Below are 17,865 nucleotides of genomic sequence, written 5' to 3' on the forward strand. Positions count from 1 at the left end.
GTTTGCTGAGAATGATGGTTTCCAGCTTCATCCATGTGCCTGCAAAGGACACAAACATCCTTTATTATGGCTGCATAGTATTCCATGGTGTAAATGTGCCCCATTTTCTTTATCCAGTCTATCATTGATGGGCATTTGGATTAGTTCCAAGTCTTTGGTATTGTGAATAGTGCTGCAATAAACATACATGTGCATGTGTCTTTATAGTAGAATGATTTGTAATCCTTTGTGTATATACCCAGTAATGGGATTACTTGGTCCACTGGTATTTCTGGTTCTAGATCCTTGAGGAATTGCCACTGTCTTCCACAGTGGTTGAACTAATTTACACTCTCACCAACAGTGTAAAAGCACTCTTATTTCTCCATATCCTCCCCAGCATCTGTTGTTTCCTGACTTTTCAATAATTACCATTCTAACTGGCATGAGATGGTGTCTCATTGTGGTTTTGATTTGCATTTCTCTAATGACCAGTGATGATGATCTTTTTTACATGTTTGTTGGCCACATAAATGTCTTCTTTTGAGAAGTGTTTGTTTATATCCTTTGCCTACTTTTTGATGAGGTTGTCTATTTTTTTTTTTGTAAATTTGTTTAAGTTCCTTTTAGATTCTGGATATTAGCCCTTTGTCAGATGGATAGATTGCAAAAATGTTCTCCCATTCTGTAGGTTGCCTGTTCACTCTGATGATAGTTTCTTTTGCTGTGCAGAAGCTCTTTAATTAGATCTCACTTGTCAATTTTGGCCTTTGTTGCCATTGCTTTTGGTGTTTTAGTCATGAAATCTTTGCCCATGCCTATATCCTGAATGGTATTGCCTAGGTTTTCTTCTAGGGTTTTGTGGTTTTAGGTCTTACATTTAAGTCTTTAATCCATCTTGAGTTAATTTTTGTGTAAGGTGTAAGGAAGAGGTCCAGTTTCAGTTTTCTGCATATGGTTAACTAGTTTTTCCAACACCATTTATTAAGTAGTGAATCCTTTTCTCATTGCTTGTTTTTGTCAGGGTTGTCAAACATCAGATGGTTGTAGATGTGTGGCATTATATCTGAGGTCTCTGTTCTGTTCCATTGGTCTATGTATCTGTTTTGGTACGAGTACCATGCTGTTTTTGTTACTATAGCCTTGTAGTATAGTTTGAAGTCAGGTAACATGATACCTCCAGCTTAGTTCTTTTTGCTTAGGATTGTCGTGGCTATCCGGGCTCTTTTTTGGTTCCATATGAAATTTAAAGTAGTTTTTCTATGTGAAGAAATTCAATGGTAGCTTGATGGGGATAGCAATGAATGTATAAATTACTTTGGGCAGTATGGCCATTTTCATGATCTTGAGTCTTCCTATCCATAAGCATGGAATGTTTTTCCATTTGTTTGTGTCCTCTCTTATTTCATTGAGCAGTAGTTTATAGTTCTCCTTGAAGAGGTCCTTCACATCTCTTGTATGTTATATTCCTAGGTATTTTATTCTCTTTGTAGCAACTGTGAATGGGAGTTCATTCATGATTTGGCTCTCTGTTTGTCTATTATTGGTGTAAGTAATGCTTGTAATTTTTGTATATTGATTTTGTATCCAGAGACTTTGCTGAAGTTGTTTATCAGCTTAAGGTGATTCTAGGCTGAGATGGTGTGGTTTTCAAAATATACAGTCATGTCATCTGCACACAGAAACAATTTGATTTCCTCTCTTCCTCTTTGAATACCCTTTATTTCTTTCTCTTGCCTGACTGCCCTGGCCAGAACCTCCAGTACTATGTTGAATAGGAGTGGTGAGAGAGGGCATCCTTGTCTTGTGCTGGTTTTCAAAGGGAATATTTCCAGCTTTTGCCCATTCAGTATGATATTGGCTGTGGGTTGTCATAAATAGCTCTTATTATTTTGAGATACATTTCATTAATACCTAGTTTATTAAGAGTTTTTAGCATGAAGTGGTGTTGAATTTTATCAAAGACCTTTTCTGCATCTATTGAGATAATTAAGTGGTTTTTGTTATTGGTTCTGTTTATGTGATAGATTACGCTTACTGATCTGTGTATGTTGAGCCAGCCTTGCATCTCAGGGATGAAGCTGACTTGATTATGGTGGCTAAGCTTTTTGATGTCCTGCTGGATTTGGTTTGCCAGTATTTTATTGAGGATTTTTGTATCGATGCTCATCAGGGATATTGGCCTGAAATTTTCTTTTTTAGTTGTGTCTCTGCCAGGTTTTGGTATCAGGATGATGCTGGCCTCATAAAATCACTTAGGGAGGAGTGTTGGACATAATCTTTTAAAGACTTAGCATGATATCAAGTTAGATTTGAGAGGACTGAGACACCAACAATAGAATATTTCAAGCATTATTCCATGAATTGAAGATGATACAATATTTTAGGCAGGACATCAGATTTCCAGTGGTGATTCTCTTTGTTTTTGCTATAGTGTTTAGTAACATGGTGTGAATCTTAGTGAGATTCCCTTGTTTGTGAGGCGTTACTTCCTTCTTGCTGTTTTTTGGATTCTCACTTTGTCTTTTGATAGTATGATAATAATGTATCTGGGTACAGATCCCTTTGAGTTTTTATTCTATTTAGAGTTTGTTGAGCTTAGTGTTAAGCTAATGATTGAACAGAGATTTCCTGAAATGTTTTGATTCAATGTCTCTAGTCTTTTTTGAGGGGTTCTGTGTGTGTGTTGGGGAACACCTTCAATATTCCAGCAGTGAGCTTACAACTCTGCCTTAGCTTTAACTTCCTGCTTGTGCAGAGCCTCAAGGTCAGCTAGAGGTGAGGGTTTAGGGCCTTCTCAGGTCTTTCCTGGGCATGCACACAGCTATGCACACGTACATGGCCATCTTGATTCTCAAGGATATGTCAGAACTTTGCAAAGTCCCTTGTAAACACCTTACTTCCTTGTTTTTCCTTAGTAACAAAAAGTTTTTTGGTCAGAGTCTTATTAGCCCCAACTAGTATTATCATGTCAGGTAGCTGTGATGTTAAACAACTGCCACTAATTGTTTTTGACAAATGTCCCAGGGATAGGGCCATTCATACAGAGAGAACCCTGAGGTCAAAGAAGAGCATGCCTTGAGAGTGGAGCTTTCATAACACAGACAGGTCAAATAGTGACAGTTTTCTGAGTATGAGTGTTGGAAGCTCCAAAACCCACTCTTCTTTCCCCAGGGGGTGCTGAGCTGCATTTTTCAAAGCAACTGTATTTATAAGTCCACTAATTTTCAAGGCTACCGTTGAGCTTGAGAGAGAGAGAGAGGTTGGAACAGGCAAGTTCAAATGTCACAGAACTTATTGTTATTACTGACATTGTTAGTTTTTCTTAAATAAATTCTCCTTGGGTAGCTGTAACCTTTCGACTAATTTCTAGAGTTCCAAAAAAGGTGATTTGGGTACTTTTAGCTAGTATTCTTCTTACTTTTATGGAGGAGTGGGCTTTGGGTGGTCATTAGTCCGCTGTTTCAGAAGTGCTTCTCCATAAAATTCTTGACATGCAAATAGTGGGAATGCTGGCTTCCTTGGTGCTATGCCTGCCACATATTTTTAATTCTGTTCTCTCTCGGTTCATAGAAGTACAAGAAGTAGATTGGCAGGTCGGCTGCCCAGACAGCAATTTTGCTGCGGGTGGCACATCAGGTCCTCTCTCCCGTAGACCCACAATCTCTATGACTGATATACATGATAGCTTCCTTCCCCTGACATTGAGTGGGTATTTTTTTCCCCTCTGCTTATGGGAAAGAGGGAAGGGAAAGTTGAAGTACTCTCCACTGAACCAGTGATTAGGATGACCATATAACTTATCACTGGAAGCAGGATGCTTTTGATAGTGAGAAGTGGGTACTGATAATAATTTATGTATGTGTGTGAAAAGCAAGAGAGAGAAAAGGAGAGAGGAAAGAGGGGACAGGGAAATAGAGAGATTTCATGACCACCAAGTCAGTTTTATAAGATTGGTGCCTCTGAAGATAGTTTTATTTAAAACATTTCAAAACAAGTTTGTATTTATTTATTTATTGACTGAGTCTCACTCTGTTGCCAAGGCTGGAGTGCAGTGGCATGATCTTGGCTCACTGTAACCTCTGCCTCCTGGGTTCAAGCAGTTCTCCTGCCTCAGCCTCCCAAGTACCTGGGATTACAGGCATGCACCACCACACCTGGCTAATTTTTGTATTTTTAGTAGACACAGGTTTTCACCGTGTTGGCCAGGCTGGTCTTGAACTCCTGACCTCAGGTGATCCACCCACCTTGGCTTCTCAAAGTGCTTGGATTACAGGAGGGAAACTGCGCCTGGCCAAAACAGGTTTTCATATAAAGTAAATACAAAATATCTATGTACATTAAAGCAAAACAAATAGGTGCTTTTAATATGGGTTATCTAAATTTTAAAAAAGCAAAATAACCATACATACTCAAATGTGTTTATTACTTTCTTAGAATTATTTAACAATGTATTTCTGGTATTTTCCCCAAAGACATATGCTTTAATATAGTCGAATAATTTTTAATTTTTAAAGAAATTTCCTGAAATCTTCTTCAAAGTAGAATTTTGTGATGAGGAAATTCGAAATGTTTCATGTCTCCCATGGACTCTCCTCTCTGTGCTCTCCTATTAGATTTTTAATTTGAGGAAGTCCTCTCTCTGGAAGTGCTGAGGGGCCTGCTAAGCTCAGAGCAAATTTTGCTAAACCTGTGAAACTCTCAATACTATTTTAAAAATACTGAAATTGTAAATATTTTAAGCAAATATTTTTGTAAATACTGTCTTTGTGTCTCCATTTAAGATGGCAATCATTGACAAATGTTTTTACAAGACAAAATTAATCAAAGAAGTTGTTTCTATTGATATTCTTTTAATTTCCTATTAAATTTATATGCTGTAAAATCACAGAGCCTCTTAGTTTTATCCCATTGTGGTACAAAATATGAACTTATCCAGTTAAAAATAGGTGCTTTATCAGAAAATTCTACAGGCTGAAATATCTCCAGATAGAAATTCAAAATCCACTTGAGCTCTCCTCAGTCTATGTATGTTGAAAACCTCACTTGCTTTTGAAAGAATAAATTTCAATGAACTATTTTCAACCTTTCTTTCCTATAATTACAAATTACCAAAACTTCAAAGGTTGGAGGTTTTGTTGTTTAATTGTTGAATAATTTGATCAAAACTTATTTTGAACAAAATGCAACCAAAATTTAGAAAAATTAAAAAAAAAATATTTAATCTATTGTAAGACTTATTTTGATTCACAGAGTGTTTCTTCACAGAACAGACATTTTTACAACGGGACAGACGATAGGAAGCCAAGAGAGAAAAGAGCCTATTGTCATGCTGAAGTTGTTTTTTGTTTAACAACATAAAATTACCAAAACATTTTGTGTTTGGTGTGTTCTTTGCTATATAAAAATATCTGTTTTTTTTTTTTTGGCGGGGGGGAATTTCACTCTTGTTGCCCAGGCTGGTGTGCAATGGCATGATCTCAGCTCACTACAACCTCTGCTTCCCAGGTTCAAGCGATTCTCCTGCCTCAGCCTCCTGAGTAGCTGGGATTACAGGCGTGCGCCACCGTGCCCAGCTAATTTTGCATTTTTAGTAGAGATGGAGTTTCTCCATGGTGGTCAGGCTGGTCTCGAATTCCCGACCTCAGGTGATCCGCCTGCTTTGGCCTCCCAAAGTACTGGGATTACAGGCATGTGCCACCACGCCCAGCTAATTTTGCATTTTTAGTAGAGATGGAGTTTCTCCATGTTGGTCAGGCTGGTCTCGAACTCCCGACCTCAGGTGATCCGCCTGCTTTGGCCTCTCAAAGTACTGGGATTACAGGTGTGAGCCACCATGCCTGACCAAAAATATCAGTTTTGGCAATGACAGTTTCTATTCTGGCTGTTAGAAAAATACATGCATATCACAACCAATTCCAAGTATGTTTCTTTTCCATAGGTTTCTTAATTTGGTAAGAATATTATTAAATCACAGCACAGGGCTCCACTTAAATGTGGCTTCATAAGATCCCTACAAAAACATACAGTTTTGTCTTAACTGAATTTACCATATAATTCACAGTCATTAATTTACACTCCCACCAACAGTGTAAAAGTGTTCCTATTTCTCCACATCCTCTCCAGCATCTATTTTCTCCAGATTTTTTAATGATCGCCATTCTAACTGGTGTGAGATGGTATCTCAATGTAGTTTTGATTTGCATTTCTCTAATGACCAGTGATGATGAGCATTTTTTCATATGTTTGTTGGCCTCTTGTATGTCTTCTTTTGTAAAGTATCTGTTCATATCCTTCGCCCATTTTTGAATGGGCTTGTTTGTTTTTTTCTTGTAAATCTTTTTTAGCTCATTGTAAATTCTGGATATCAGCCCTTTGTCAGATGGGTAGGCTGCAAAAATTTTTTCCCATTCTGTTGGTTGCCGATTCACTCTATTGACTGTTTCTTTTGCCGTGCAGAAGCTGTGGAGTTTGATTAGGTCCCATTTGTCTATTTTGGCTTTTGTTGCCAATGCTTTTGGTGTTTTGGTCATAAAGTCCTTGCCTACGCCTATGTCCTGAATGGTTTTGCCTAGGTTTCCTTCTAGGGTTTTTATGGTGTTAGGCCTTATGTTTAAGTCTTTAATCCATCTGGAGTCAATTTTAGTGTAAGGTGTCAGGAAGGGGTCGAGTTTCTGCTTTCTGCATATGGCTAGCCAGTTTTCCCAACACCACTTATTGAACAGGGAATCCTTTCCCCATTGCTTGTTTTTATCAGGTTTGTCAAAGATTGGGTGGTTAGGGTTAGGGTTAGGGTTAGGGTTAGGGTTAGGGTTAGGGTTGGGCATATATCCAAAGGATTATAAATCGTTCTACTATAAGGACACATGCACACGAATGTTCATTGCAGCACAGTTTACAATAGCAAAGACCTGGAACCAACCCAAATGCCCATCGATGATAGACTGGACAGGAAAAATGTGGCACATATACACCATGGAATATTATGCAGCCATTAAAAATGAGGAGTTCGCTTCCTTTGTAGGGACATGGATGAACCTGGAAACCATCATTCTCAGCAAACTGACACAAGAACACAAAACCAAACACCACATGTTCTCACTCATAGGAGGGTGTTGAACAAGGAGAACACATGGACACAGGGAGGGGAGCACTATACACGGGGGTCTGTTGCGGGGGAGTCGGGGGGACAGCGGGGGGGGAGTTGGGGAGGGATAGCATGGGGAGAAATGCCAGATATGGGTGAGGGGGAGGGAGGCAGCAAATCACACTGCCACGTATGCACCTATGCAACAACCTTGCATGTTTTTCACATGTACCCCAAAACCTAAAATGCAATTAAAAAAAAATAATAATTCACAGTCATATCAGGTGCTTTCATCTTCAACAGAACCAAATTCTAAAAACTTTCATTTTATTCCATGAGTTGAACGAAAAATCAAACAACTATTGTAATTAAGTTGATTTTCTGTTTGAAGTGCCTGGCGATACTGATCTGAAACTGGCATCTCTCAAGTCTTCTCATATTCTTCTGGAGCTGGGGCACAGGCACCTGTAGCTTCACATTCTGAAAGTGTGCAAGAAAGCTCAGAAGGAGTAAGGTTAACTTAGAAAAAACAATGTTTAAAGGTTGAGCCGCAAAGGGAGAAGATGTGATGGCTTGGACAGTTTCCATGGGATATCAGGCGCCCCTTCTGGGTGGAGCTTTAGGTGTGGGGCACCTCATGGCTCCCTGGACAGCCAACACAGGTTACTCTATTCCAACCATTCTCTCATCCTTGCTCTGTGGGCTGGGTCTGGAGCAGGGGCTTTTAAGCACAGCATCCAGCCAACAAAGCCAGCACCACAGGCGGGCACTTGGCTGGGGCTTCCGAACCATGGGGGCAGTAACAATGCCCCGTGTGTGTGTTATGCAGTCTTCCCGCTTTGGCAGGAACATGAGCTATTCCAATCCCCATGTGTGCTTTGAGAAACCACCTGCCTGCTTCTTCATGGTGGTTGGCCCTTCCTGGCTGTGGTTATTTCTTGTGGATATGCAGATCCACAAACAGCTCTGTAGATGGTAGAGCCTGCTCCTGGGGCAGCTGCCTCCTCCCTGCTATTCTGCCCTGAGCATTTCTGCTCCCATTACCTCCATGACCTTCTGTCTTCTACCTTCACAGCTCACCAAGATGTCTGGGGTCTGTTTGGGTGCTCCCTCCCTGCCCTTGGGCCTGGAACCTCCTCCAGGCAGCAGATGGGCAATCCTGGGTTCCCTTTTTGTTTTTCTTTGCTTAGGAAGTGTGGTCCTGCAATGCCAGCTGTCTGAAAATCTTATATTTTTGTCTGGTTTTCTAGTTACTTAAGCAAAGAGAGTAAATCCAGTCCCTGTGACTCCATCTTTGCCTGAAACAGCTGTCTTAGGTTTTGCCTTTTCATAGGTAGTTTAAAGAGCTTGATTTCTTGGCAAGATTTCTCTGTCCCAAAGAGAACATTCTCTTGCCCTTTTGCCCTTTTTCCCTTTTGGTAAGAGGATGTGGAGGATAATAGATGAGTAGGGTAAGAAATACTTGAGAAGTAGGTGGAGAGATTTTGCCAAGCAAAGATAAACAATTACAGGCTATGTGATTATTTTTATTCCTGGGGTGATTTGAGTCAGTTTTTTTTTTCCCCCTGAGAAACTGAGGTGAAGGCATCAGAGAGGAGGATGCCTCTCTCCACTTAATCCACTCTCCCTGGAACCTGTCCAGCCTCTTTGCAGAGGCACAGCATGAATGGGCAGAAATGCAGTCGAATTCAGGTCAGAGTTTGCTTTTAATCACTCTGCAGCAGACATGTGGGACACAGAGCCCTGGGTAGAGATTTATCTCTTCACTGAGCTCTGGTCGCGCCAGAGTGCACACACCTGCACACACACCTGCATGCACACCTGTACACAATGGAAATCCTTGGCATGTGAGTCTTTATAAAAAGGCATCATGCATCCTCGTTAAACATAATTGTCTTGACTCAGGATGAATACTAAAAAGACAAATTAACGTTTTATGGTGTGTTTGAGGTCTTTGGTCTGCTGTTTTTTAGCGGGTCTTTTTCTGGCTCTGCCCTGCCAGCTAGCTCTTCTCGCTGCCTGCATGGTGCTTGTCTAGATAGTCCTTCTTCCTGGCTGTAATTTGCTACTTTCTAGTCAATATGGAATAGAGACAAGATAACGAAATTTGTTATATGGACCTGTAAATGAAGAGTGCTGAAGACCAGGGCAAATGCAGGGACGGGGGGTGCAAGGGAAGGAGGTTCCCATTTGTCCAAAACATTGATTTTGTGTCCGCTGTTGCAGCTGCTGTGGTGCCTGCCTGGTGCGTCGTGGATGAGACCTGGTAGAGCAGGAAGTTGTATGTCTTCTGTACGTCTGAAATAGGCAGCTCCCTTGATCTGGTTTCCTGGCCATTTCCTGCTGCCTTTTGGGGCCGTCTATAGGTGTGTCTTGTCTTTTCATGACATATCAGTAATGGCTGAGTAGATTCAGAAACAGGCACAAGTTGTATTTGGAGATGTCAAATACCAGTTGTATTTGGAGGTGGCAGATTTATCACTAAGACAATGGTTGATTTTAAGTGGTCTCTGTGCTTATTGAAAAGATGTATCTAGAATAATTAACAGCTGGTGATTCTGCTAAACAATTGACGAGTAAGTGCAGAGAAGGCCCAGCTGTCAGTGCACATTGTGGATTCATCTGATGCCTCATTTGCCCCTTAGTAAGCATTTCCCATTTTAAATGCTTGCACAAAATACTGAAAAATAGGAAGCTGGAATAGGAACTTGGGGTTGAGAATGCCCTGCCCAGATAATCTTTAAAATAAATTTAAATATGGCATGACTCTGGCATCATTTACTGGTAATACCTCTACGTTACTGGTAATAACACACATTGGCTTAAAAGTTTCTGTCTCGTATTTTGAGGTGGGGAAACAAGTTTACAGACTGGTTAAGCTGACCCCTGCTCTGAAAATTGAGAAAAAAAGCATATATAGGAAATACTCAAAAATTTAAAAAATTTACAATGTTTTTTTTTCTTATTTCTCATGCTGACATATTTTGACCTATTCTGATATTCTGCATAGTAGGCAAATTCCTGATTGCTGTGTATGTTAGTCTGTTCTTACACTGCTAATAAAGACATGCCCGAGACTGGATAATTTATAAAGAAAAAGAGGTTTAATGCACTCACAGTTCCACATGGCTGGGGAGGCCTCACAATCACAGTGGAAGTTAAAGGAGGAGAGAGGCACGTCTTACATAGTGGCAATCAAGAGGGCCTGTGCAGGGGAGCTCCCATTTGCAACACCATTGGATCTCATGAGACTTATTCATTACCACGAGAACAGTACAGACCCGCCCCCATAATTCAGTTACCTCCTATTGGTTCCCTCCCATGACACATGGGAATTATGGGAGCTACAATTCAAGATGAGATTTGGGTGGGGACATGGCCAAACCATATCACTGTGGTAGAAAGGTCAGAGAACTCCAGCTCTGCCCCAGATCTGCAGATGAGCTCCCAGCAAGGCACAGCTTCTGGATGTCATGACTTCTCCCTTAAACATTTTAAAAAATTAAACCAATGAAAACATAGAATTTCTCACAAAATGCTGATTTTTTGGTATGTTTTCAATTTTCATATTTTTTAAACCTCAAAAAATAGTTTATACGTTTAATGATAATATTAAAGTTTCAACACAGAGGTTGGAGTTGGTGGAAGACATGAGTCAATGAAAGCATGGAAAACTGACTTTATATTTATCCTATCAACAACCTAGTTTGTTAACCAAAAGTCACTGAGGCTACTCATTGTCCTTTTACAAACTTCCTTATGATAATTCCTGTAATGTTGGCTCTTTTATGAGTTCTGAAGTTATTTCAAAATAATTATATTGTTGCTTCACTCCTTTCCATATATTTCTACCCACCAAGAATATTCTGACAAAAAACAAAGTGTTTAACAACCAGCTTTCGGGGGAGGGGTGGGAAGCCCTACTAGAAACATTTATCTGTTTCTGTGGTATAAACATCTCGCCCATGTGGACACCCAGCTACCAAGGTGACATCACTGACCAAGCTGTTGGGAAGAGTTGTGTGCAATTGACTTTGTGCCCCATAGAGCAGGCTCCAGATCACCACTGAGTAGATGAAAAATACAGCTTCTTGTATTAATTTCCCCAAAGGTACATGTATTTCAAGATGTAGTTTTTAAATATCTTGAATGTGTGACAAACTCAACATTTTGGATTAAAGGCTATGTTTCTTGAAACAGTTGATCTTAAACTATCTTTTTACTATGAGTACTCATGTTTCTATGAGAACTTATACAAAATAATGAGTCCTACAGATAGTAGGCAGTCAAGACTTTAGAGTTCTCATTCATATTTTACCACAATTAGCTTAGCAGTCAATGAGAAATAGTAACCAGATGTCTAGATTGTTTCTTTCTAGTTTCATCTGTGTATATTGAAATTTTTAAAAATGGCATAACATCTACATATCATAATTAATCTTTTACTCTGCTTTCTAGGATTCTAATGAGTTTACAGGAGAACTGTTAATTGGAGAAATAATTTTCTAGGATTTGCTTTATTTTGGTTGCAGAAAAAATAAACATTTTGTATGCATCATATATAAGTTGGTAAGGTTATCTAGGAGTTTGTTTTTATGAATGAAATATGCACATATAAGCTGTGATTTTTACATGATTACCTAGAAGCTTAGCTATCTCTTTGACATCTACAACAATACTGGATTTTTATTGAGTGGCCACTCTGCTCTCAGCATTTAATGAGGCGCTGTGGAGTATTTTGGTTTGTATAAGACATAGATTTGACCATCAGGAATTTGTGGAACATAAGAGAGTGGAAAGAATTTTGGTTTTTGTAGCATTGTGGTGAATATCAGTTGTCGTATTAAGATTTTTCAGAGAAACAAAACATATATATATATGTATATACAGACACACAAGCACACAAGTATATGTGAATATTAATGTATATATATAAATATACATGTATATATATAGGTTACATATATAGGTTTATATAGGTATTTGTAACCTACATAGGTTCATATAGGAATATATTTAGCTATAGTACTTGGTATCTCTCTCTCTCTCTCTCTGTATATATATATATATATATATATATATATACATACACACACACACACGTATATGTAGAGGTTTATATATTTATATGTGTGTGTATATATGTAGCTAGATATCTATATATGAGATTTATTGGGGGGATTAGTTCACATGATTACGGAGGCTGAGAAGTCCCACTTTGGGCCTTCTGCCAGCTGGAGAACCAGGGAAGCTGATAGTGTCACTTAGTTCAAGGCTGAAGGCCGTGGAACCAGGAGAATCTATGGTGTAATCTCAGTCCTAGGCTGAAGGCCGTGGAACCGGGGAATCGATGGTGTAATCTCAGTCCAAGGCTGAAGGTCTGAGAACACCGAAGAGCCTGGAGTTCTGATGTCCAAGGGCAGGAGAAGAAGAGTGTCTCAGCTCCAAAAGTGAGAGAAGTGAGCACATTCTCTTTCCTCTGCCTTTTTGTTCTGTCTGGGCCTCAGCTGACTGCATGGTGCCCTCCCGTATGGGTGAAGGCTGTCTTCCCCACCGAGTCCATTCAGACCCACACACTAATAGCCACTGGGCATACCTTCACAGACACACTCAGAAATAATGCTTTGCCATGGGAGTCCTCATCCCTCCACTCACGGAGTGGTACTGGTCCATGGCCAGTTAGGAACTGGGCCACACGGCAGGAAGTGAGCATTACCCCCTGAGCTCTGCAGCCCGTCAGATCAGCTGCATCACTAGATTCTCACAGGAGAATGAATGCTGTCAGTCTGAGGAATTTGAACTGGAGACAATGGGGATAATGGGAACCTTCTGAGTTTGGGATTTCTATGATCAAAAGCCGTTTTTAAGGAAGAACAATCTGATGAGAGTGTGCAGATTTCGTCTGTGTCCCTTCAGGAAACAGTCCCTGCTGCAATTTATTACAGGCCTGCCATCAACATTGCAGGGCCTGGGATAGGGTACAGATGGAGACTCACACACTACGTGTTTTTTAACATTTAAAAGTTATAAACTGAACTATTAATGACTACAACAAAAATTCCTAACATTTGTCCATAATCAGTATTTGTTCATAAAACAAAATAAAAATATATGTAAAAGTATATGTTTTAAGACCAAAGTTGGAAATGTGAAATCATTCAAATTGTGGATTTGATGAATAATTTTTTTGCTCATATTTACTGTTTTGATCAATAGCTAAATTTTCACAAAATAAACTTATAACACCCTGTTCTCAAATTTTGTGTAGGTCATGGACAGACAGAAGTCTGTTCATCTTCACTATTTTTAGTTTTAAAGAATCTAAACAGGCTGTTCTCTGCATATTTTCTGTTGCTATTTCCATTTTTTTCTCTAAGCTGCATTTTTATAATTTCTATTTCTAGCAAAATACCAATTTTTATCCATTCTTAAGATGCGGAGCAGGCCCTTTGTAGGGAAAGCTTGCCAACCAATCCCTAATCTAAAGGATTAGAAAGGAAAATGTAATTAAATTCATAATAGGAAATTTGAACATTTTACCAATAAAATATAAATTTAGACAAATTAAGTTTTAAAAATTAAGGCTATTTTTCAAATTTTTCAATAGTACCATTTTTCTATTAAAATACTCAAAATTATTAAAATTAAAAGGCAAAATTAATGAGTATTCGAAAATCAAAATTATTCCAATAAAGTAAAATGTAAAATTTGTTACAAAATTTAATTAAATACTTTTATAAAAATGAATGCATTTCCTAATGCTAGTGTTTAATGTATATCTAGTTTGGTTATAAAGAATCATTATCATACTTTTTGAATGCTACACCTGGAGTCTGTGTTATAATTCCCTCATGGTGAATTTAGGCCTACATACATAGAGAGATTGAAAAGTCATCTGAATTGCTTATATTACAGAATATTACAGAGCCTCTCTCAGCCCCCTTGCACAGCCGTTGCTAATGCCATGCCAATTAATAACCTGAACAAGCCCCAGCTGAAGTTGGCTTCAGGCTCTCCAAGGGAGGGCGTGGCAGGTGAGCGGCCTTAACTCCGTGCAACTCGGGTCCTGACTCATCTCTAACGCCGCAGGTGCAGAGCTCGCACCCGCAGGACACTTAGGGGCGCTGCCTTTGGAGGATCAAGAGCAGAGATGTGGGTCCTGCTTCCCTGGGCCTACGCAGGAGAGCAGCTGCCAACCGTGAGCTGGCCCCCAGGACCCAGGCTCTATCCGCCAGGATACAGCTATTTTTCTGGTGTGTGTTCTCTGCAGGGCCCGACCCGACCCCTGCCTCTTGCAAGAATGTGAGTTAACTCTAATTTTAAATGATTTTTTCCTCTCCATCTGGCTTAGCACCACAGATTGCTATTCGGAGTTTTAATCTGCCATTTCTCCACGGGTGGCATGGATTGTCAATATCAACAATAAATTGAAGGGAGGAGGAGGCGGCCCTGTGCTCTGGTTGGCTGGTTATCAACTCTTGAGCATTTTCTCAGAAGGGGCTTGCTGTATAGATCTCCACCAGGATTGAATAACAAGAGATGGTCAGTCCTTCTGTTCCAGTTGAGCCTTTTTCACCTTAGTGAAGTAATTGCAGACAGCTCTAGAGAGACAAGGCAAGAATATTTGGCTTCCAGAGAAAATAACAGAACAGCTCCCAGTGATTCCCTAAATGGAATTTGGAATTATGACTCTCCCTGGCTCATTGAAGCATTGCTAGCTCTGATTCTGGGCTGCTCTGGCAAGCTGCATGTAATACTCCATTAATGCTGTATTACATTGCAGCAAGCAAAAAGCCAGAAAGATTTCCTTTGCAAGGGTAAACCAGCCTTTTGTCTTCCTTACTTAGATTCTAGGACCTCACCACAAAATAAAAATCATTCTGGATGTATAGAAATGTCAGATTGGAAAGACAAAGATAGAAATCTAAATTAATGGAAGCGTGGGCTGAGCTGCTCTGTGTACATGTCCACTTGAAGGATGGAAAAGACTTTGAAACAATTCATACTCTGACAAAATGCCAGTAGTGGTATGAAGCACGTCATTTGCGTCTGTTTGCCTCTTCCTTTCCCCTCTCTTTTAGCCTTCAATTGTTTCCTGAATTTCTAATGTTCAATGAGGGACTGTATTGAGCTGCTCATGTCGTATGAAATGAACTGCGATTTTGTGCTAACAGGGGTTACATTAGTCCAGCTGGAGAGAAAATCGAATATGCAGAGGTTTGGCTTGTGGTTATGATTTGCATGAGGTCAGAGTGCCATGGGCACCTGAAACTAACAGATCATCCAACAACATCAGTTCTGGCCTTTGGACACCCACCAGCCTCCTGTCCCCCAGTTCAAATAGGACAGAGGCCCAGGGTTGGTCTTTCTGGTGTCCTTAAGTGTCATTGCTCATGGCTGTGCCTGCAGGGAGAAGAGGAACTTGGGGCTGCGGCGAGGGGAAGGCTGTGGACACTCCACTCCTGAGCTAGCTGTAGTGAGCAGGGTGGGAAGGAGTGACCTGGAGTCAGAGGACATGGTTTCAGGTCCTGCTCTGTGCCTGGCTGTATGACCTTCATCTTCCAGCTTGGAGTCTCTGAGCCTCAGTTTACCTATCTGAAAAACAGGCTGTCTTTTCCCTAAGATTCTTCAACAGATTAGTAAATCTACCTTAGCTAAAGGCCTTGTTGCACTAAACAACCCTCGATATATATGCTAGATATAAAACCGCCTTTGCGAAATTATGATAGAGCTGACGTAGTTGACTCCATCTTGCTTCTGACCTCTAAGCTGTCCTTTGGTCATTCCTGGGTGCAGGCCCGGCTGACTTCGGGAGGAATTTAGTTTCTAGTTTAACCTTAAAGCAAGGATAATAACAGCCCTTCCCCAAACTAAACTGCCTTTGTAAAACTAATAAAAGGCCACAGGGTAAGGATGATGAGAGGGGCCTGAACTCTGCTGAGACGTAGGCATAGTTTCTATAATCCTAAATTACTGCTCAGGAGTCATGTGGCCGGAGGTCACAAGATTGTGACTTCCCCAGTTGCTCCTATAGATGACATCACTATTATAGAACCTAAGATTGGTTTTTGGAGCTTTCAGGCTGATTCCACCTAAACTCGTGATTCATGACTCAGCTGATCCTGCAGCCCCATCCAGAGGCGGAATGAGTGTATAGAGGGGTGTGGACTGTTTTTCACACCCCTATGATTTCATCTCCAATCCTTCAGCAGCACCCATTTCTTAGCCCCCTGCCCACCAAATTGTCTATAAAAATCCAAGCTTGAGCCTTCAGGGAGACTGATTTGAGTGTTCGCTCAGTTCTCCCACGTGGGCCAGCCTCCTGAATGCAGTCTCAGGGAATTCCTTTTGTCTATGCAGTGGGCAGGAAGAACGAACCGGGATATGCTAGGCCAAGGTGGGACCTAGGGAGCCTTGCCATTTCCTTGGAAGAAGACATCGCACAGCAATGAGCAACGCATCCTCAGTGCAAGAGGCAGTGACCACGTCTCTTCGGCATCATGCAGGCTCTGGCTCCATTGGCTTCATCTGTTTCCAGAAGGCTCAGGAGGGTCTTCAGATGTCAGTGAGACCCTAGCCCCAGCCAGTGTCCAGGTTATTGACACCATCACGAGAAAGCATTCGGGGAGGAGTCAGAATAAGGTGAAAGGCAAGAAGCTTTTCATGCAGAGTGAAGCACACGCTTGCGAGTGAAGCATGGCCGGCTGGGGAGAGTGAGCCCTGCACTTGGGAGATTGGGTTTCTATTTCTATGGGCTCTTTTAATTAGTGAGTGAAATAATCGTGAGGTCTTCTAGGAAACAGGCAGAGATTTCTTAGAATTCAGGTGTCACTGATTTCCATAGTAAATATGGCCCTGCTCCGTTCTGTCTTGGTGCTGGAGGGTGTGTGATTTAGGATGGTACTGAGCCTGTAATTAGATGTGGGGTAGGGCATAGGTCAAACTCAGTGCTATGTTGGACTCAGTCCATTTCAGCCGGCTAAGCCCCTTCCTGTTTGTTAGTGTCTCATCAGCCCAGGCTCACCCTTGTCCTGGTAGCTGATTTAACAGCTCTCAGCTCTTGCTGCTGTGAGAAATCGCTGCTTGATATTTTCCCGTGTCTCCTATGACCACCAAACATTCCTGTCTCACACCGGTTCTCTCAAAGGATGGCTGGGCAAGTGACCAGGACTGCCAGGCACGCCGCGTTCATCCTGGGACAGGGGCTTGACCTGGATCACAGTGAGGTCCCAGCTGGAGAGCCCTGGCCAGGCCCCATCCCTGTTCACTGCCACCCAGCTGTGCCTGGCAGCCGTTTAGGGCCGACAACAGAATTCCAGGAACTCTATGAATGTTGAGGAAATCAAGAGGGAACGTAAAGTGTGATTTAAAAAAATTGTTTTGAATTTTTTTTTTTTTTTTTTTGAGACGGAGTTTCGCTCTTGTTACCCAGGCTGGAGTGCAATGGTGTGATCTCGGCTCGCTGCAACCTCTGCCTCCTGGGTTCAGGCAATTCTTCTGCCTCAGTCTCCCGAGTAGCTGGGATTACAGGCACGCGCCACCATGCCCAGCTAATTTTTTGTATTTTTAGGTAGAGACGGGGTTTCACCATGTTGACCAGGATGGTCTTGATCTCTTGACCTCGTGATCCACCCGCCTCGGCCTCCCAAAGTGCTGGGATTACAGGCTTGAGCCACCGCGCCCGGCCTGTTTTGAATTTTTTAAAAGGAAAACCCAGCAAAGAATGATTCGTGAATCTGGCAGTCCACAAAACCAGGATAGGTTCAGAGGAACTCTGGCCTGCCTCATGATGCAAGACT

Source organism: Aotus nancymaae, unplaced genomic scaffold (assembly GCF_030222135.1).
Source record: "Aotus nancymaae isolate 86718 unplaced genomic scaffold, 86718_ANA_hifiasm-v0.15.2.pri h1tg000057l, whole genome shotgun sequence".
NCBI classification, from domain to species: Eukaryota; Metazoa; Chordata; class Mammalia; order Primates; family Aotidae; genus Aotus; species Aotus nancymaae.